Below are 6,176 nucleotides of genomic sequence, written 5' to 3' on the forward strand. Positions count from 1 at the left end.
CATGAAATATGGTTTAATAGGCATCATATCAAGATGATATATAAACGAACAAAATAGAGGAACGTAAATAATGAAAACAACATAATAACCCCGTAACAGCTAAAGTAACCCCTCAATATGTAAAGTCAGTAGAGGTCACAGGATTATTTGGTTAAATAGTTGTGTGGCTGGTAAGTGGTTGTTAAGACCTCGCGTTTCGTCTTATGATTGTACAGTGACTCGGACATTTGGAGGTCGACCTTCAGAAAGTGGATAAATTTTGTAATTATTGTGATGTAAATGTGGGTTTTCCGTGTGTGAGTGTTAGCGGATAGCAAGGACGGCTGTTTGCTCAAGGTAGAGGCCTATGCTAATTGACATAGACAAATATCTAAAGAATCCTGTGTTTGACCCAAACGTGAACTAATTACAACAACTGGAAAAGCTAAATGATTTAATATATATTTAAACATAGTTTCTGAAGGGAACGGTTTCTCTCTTCTAAAAAAGGCCTAAGATGTTGTATTATGAATACGATATAAGTTTTATTCGGAGAAAGAATGTTACAAGCATCACAACGTATTTTCTCGAATAAAAAAGACAATGGAAAATCTAAAATAAGGGAACTCGTGGACTTAACGCCTTGGAGCAGATTTTTTTTTTGACGGGGATACCTAATTTTATTGTTTTTGACAATAACCTCAGTGGATTGAAGATTATATTGCCTTGTATCCATTCGTTTTTGAAAATAATCGAACATTTCTCCAGGTGGAGCAAATGTAAATGGTTCTTTTTGATTAAAGTACAATATATATGTTGTGTGTGGTGTGTGTGTTGGTGTGTTGGTGTGTGTGTAAGCACATATATACTATATATACATACCACAAATCTGTATCTTTATATATGACATAATTTAAAATGTGTGTATTGTGTATGTATATGTATATACAAACACATGTCTACTGCCTATCTATCTACTATCCATCTATCTATCTCTATATCCATATATATGTGGTGTGTGTGTGTGTGTGTGTTGTGTGTGTGTGTAATATATATGTCTATATATAAATATACATATATATATTATAATATATATATATATTATAAATGTGTGTGTGTGTGTGTGTGTGGTGGTGTGTGTTGTGTGTGTGTGTGTGTATGTATTGTAAATGTATATAAAATAAACATATATACACACACCCAGACATATATATATATATATATATATATATAAATAAATATATTATATATCTATATATATATATATATCATATATATATGTATATATGTATATATTATATACAATATATATATGTATATTGTGTATATACATATATAATAATGTATATAGTATATACATATATGTATATATATATACATATAGGTATATATCATAGTATCTAAATATATATATAGTAAATAATAGTATATACATACACATGTATATACATAAATAACTTATATATATATATATAATAATATATATATATAAATATAGTATAATATAGGTGTGTGTGTGTGTGTGTGTGTGTGTAGATATACATATATATAGATATTATATATATTTATATATTTGAATAATATATTGTCGATATTTAAATATATTATATATATGATATCTATATACATATACAGTATGTGGTGTGGTGTGTGTGTGTGTGTGTGTGTGTGTGTGGTGTGTATAACATAGACATATATATATATATATACAGTTACATATGTAATATATACATATATATACATGTATATCTATATATATATATAAATATATATATATATATATAATATATTATATATATATTGTATATATATATTTATATAAATCATTATATATATATGTATTATATATAAAGATATTATGTATAGATACATATAAAAATGTAATATATATACATATGTGTGTGTATATATATATACATATATATTTATATATATATATATTATATATATATATATATATATATAAAAGGATATATATGTATATTATAAATATTTTTATATATATGATATATATATATATATATATATATATTAGATATTTATATTAATATGTATGTTTTTTTTATACATATATAATGTATCTATACTTATATATCTTTATATATATACATATATATATGCAAACATGCCATTACATAGGACACACCAAATTTATGTATATATTTATGTATGTATATATGTATATACGTTCATACATATATCTATGTATATATACATAAACATCTCTCTCGATCTCTCTCTCTCTCTCTATTCTGTATATATCTATATATATATATATTTATATATATTATATTTATTTATATATATTATATATAGATATATTAATGTTATTCATACTACATAAATATTGAATATATGTATACATAAACATACATATATATATATATATTTAATTGTATATGTATATATGTATTACATTTATGTATATCTTATATTTTATTTATATCCTATTTTATATATTTGGATTATATATGTTCATTTATTTATATACATATTTATACATACAGGAATATATAAATATACATATATATAACATATATAGGTGTGTGTGTTGTATTTATATGTATATATACACTTCACATAAACACACACACATATATATGTAATATATATTATAATATAATATATATAATATTTTATAATATATATTTAATGTATATATAATATATATAAATATATGTTTGTCTATATATATATATATATATATATATATATATATATATATATATATATATATATATATGTAGATATATATGCACAAATTTATATGAAAATGTTTAAAGGGTGTATTATATATACACCATGTATTTATAGGTGTGTTGTATATGTGTGTAGTGTACGTTGGTACGTAACCGGATATATATAATCCACAATCTACAAATATAGAAAAACCAGAGAAACTAACAGCCAGGACAAACAAGAACAGACTCAAGTAGTTTATGTTAAATTACACACACATACATGAAGAAAACACATTTTTTCTGGCAACATACCAAACATAAACATAAACAGGGAACCTGTCCAGTGGTGGATGTCACTTGTAAACCGTTTTAGTGACAGAAATAGATAGATAGGAAATATCTAGGAAATAGATAGGAAGATGATATTTTTTGTTATATGAAAGTGCGCGTTAAAATAGCATCATGAAATAAAATGGAAGGAAAAAAGTGTAACTTTTAAAATATCTTTGAAAAAAAAAAGATAGATGTATCCCATTGAAAAAAACTATGAATCCTATGATTGACTATTATGAAAAAAATAAATATTTATAAATAGACTTTATGAAAAAAAAAAATAAATAGACTATTATGAAAAATTAAATTCAATATCTTCAAAATCATTTTAATCAGTACGTTCTTTTAAATTAACCTTATCGTAAAATGTTCAACCTTTCGTGTTTTTGTTTTTTTTTCCCTTTCTATCCGCGAGAAGGAAGAAAGAAGTAACACTGGAAATGATGCAGGGGGTGTCATTAACAGAAATTCTCTTCATTAACATTGATGAATGACTGAGCGGAGAGAGAGGCTGAGTTGCCGGGCTTTATTGTTGTTTCTATTTTTTTTCATCTTTTTTTTATGTTATTGTAATTGATTTATTTTTTTGTATTATATTATGTCAGTGATGATAATAAGCATGATTGATGCTGATTATAACAAGGATTTTTATGATATGATAATGAAAATTATGATTATAAGAAAGGATAATAAGGAATTTAAAAGAGGATGATGATAATGTTAGTTGTAATATGTGGATAATGATATGTAATTATACTACTATTGATTAGGATAATTGTAATTCAGGATACCAGAATAATTATAACAAAACAATAGTTATGATGATAGTATGATTAAATGATATCATTTATATATATATATATATATATATATATATCTATATATTATATTTTTATATATGTAAATTATATAGATTGTGATATAATATATATATATTATATTTATTTTATATTTTTTTATATATTTATATATGTATATATATATATATACACCCAATTATATGTATATGTATTTCATTTATGTGGTATGTGGACCGTGTGTATGTGTGTGTGTGTGTTTGTGAATATAGTATATATATATATATATATATATATATATTATCTATTGATAGATATATATATTATATATTATTATATATCATATATAAGATTAAGGTTGAAAAATAATAATGATGATCATGTAATGTCAGTGATGATGAGAATAATGGTAATGATAATGATGTGTTGATAGTAATGATACAATAACGCCAATAATGATAATATCTTTAGTATTAGTACCAATATTATGATACTATAAGCTATTCATGTGTTGATTACAATTGAAAAGGATTTTGACATTGTAAGTTAGGATAACGATGATGATATTCAAACAATGCAACAACAAATTTTTTATTAACAGAAATTATCTAAGTATAAAAAAAGGTCTTCATAAACAACGCTTTTTGTTTAAGATAGCTCAAGTATATACTCTATTTTCATCCATCTCTAAGTAGGCCAGTAATTTAGTGAATAGCCCCCATGAGCCTAAGCTAATCTGTAATCACTCTCCAAGGCTCTTGCACTGGCAATTGACAACACTTATAATCCTTCACTTTTTGAGAGTGCAATCTCGTTATCTGTTGTTGCTAATTCTAATTTCATTTTTTTTTTTTCTTTTCTCATTCTTTCGTTATTTTCTTTACTTCGTTTATCTAATTCTAATACATCCTTCTTCGATTATTTGTTTTTTTTTATCATATCTCTTTTTTTCGTTTTTCCTTTTTGTTTCCATCATCATTTTTGTTTATTGTTTGTTGTTTTCTTTATTTGTTATTTCTTCCTTTTTTTTCTTTTCGTTTGTGAATTCCTCGTTTTTGATATTTCACTTTATTTATCATATTTTTCTATTCCCCTCTTCGTATCTTCTAATGTTTGCATTTTCGATCGTCGCATTTTTTCACTTTGATATTACATTCTCTTTGTCTCTAATTTTGTTTTTTTTATCGCTTTTTTTATCGTCACTTTTTTCCTGTAAGAAGATTTCATTCTCCCCGCTTGGGACTGTACACTCTATTTTATCTGGTGTTGCCACTTAGCATCTACGTTATTTCCTCTTTCGCGATTTATTCGGATGTTGCCCTTCTCTCTCGTGGTGTGATCTCTCCTCCTATTCTGTCTTCCATTTAATATATATCACATTTCCCACTCGCCTTTTTCCCCTTAAGACAATAACATGTTCCTAGGCCTTTCTTCATAATCTGCTTCTTTATAACAAGTAAAGTTAGTAAAGTTAGGACTGAGTGACGTACGTAATATCACAAAATGTCTGTGGTAATTTTTGTATGTGAGTATTTTAAGTACGATATGGCGGGAGATGGTAAACGGGATAGGAGGGAGGAGGGATTGTGAGAGGGAGATGGGTTGGGGGAGAGGGGGGCGAAGAGGTGAGGGTAGGAGATGGTATTACATATATATATATATATATATAATATATATATATATATATATATTATTTAATATATTATGTATATATATGTATATATTACATATATATATCAGGGGGGATGAGGGGGAGAGAGGGAGTGGGGAGGAGGGGGGGGAGGGTTGATTTATATGCTATCAAATGATTATTACGTGAAGAGTTGCGTGAGAGTATTAGCATTCGGAACTCCATTTTATTAATCTAGATTATGTGTGTGAAAAGTGTGTTGTCTTAATATCTGTTTACTTCTTCCTTGTTGTTTCGTTTGTATATCTACAGCGTGTGAATATTTACTATCTTCAATATCTCTACATTTATCGATCAATATAAGACATACGAAAAACTTGTACTAGTATACCCTTACAAGAAATAAACGAATATGAATCCTATCTAATGTATAAGGTCAGAAGTTCATGTGACGATTTTTTCGATCAGTGGGGAAACAAAATTGGATTTATGGAAAAAACAATATCTAATCTTCTCTCTTTCATATTGTTTTGTTTGGTATTTGTTTATATTTGCTTACTTTCTTTTATTCTTATACCATGCGTTTTTGTTTTTGTTTTTGTTATAGCACATTTCTTTATCAACACGATTCTTTATCATTCATTATTACTACTCTTATTCTTGTTATTATTGTTGTTGTTCTGCTATAAATGTTGTTTAATATTTCAATTTATCTTATTTAATCTCTCTCCTCTCCCTACCTCCTCCCTCCTCCCT

Source organism: Penaeus japonicus, unplaced genomic scaffold, assembly GCF_977035675.1.
Source record: "Penaeus japonicus unplaced genomic scaffold, GWHDUDI00000001_assembly GWHDUDI00000040, whole genome shotgun sequence".
NCBI classification, from domain to species: domain Eukaryota; kingdom Metazoa; phylum Arthropoda; class Malacostraca; order Decapoda; family Penaeidae; genus Penaeus; species Penaeus japonicus.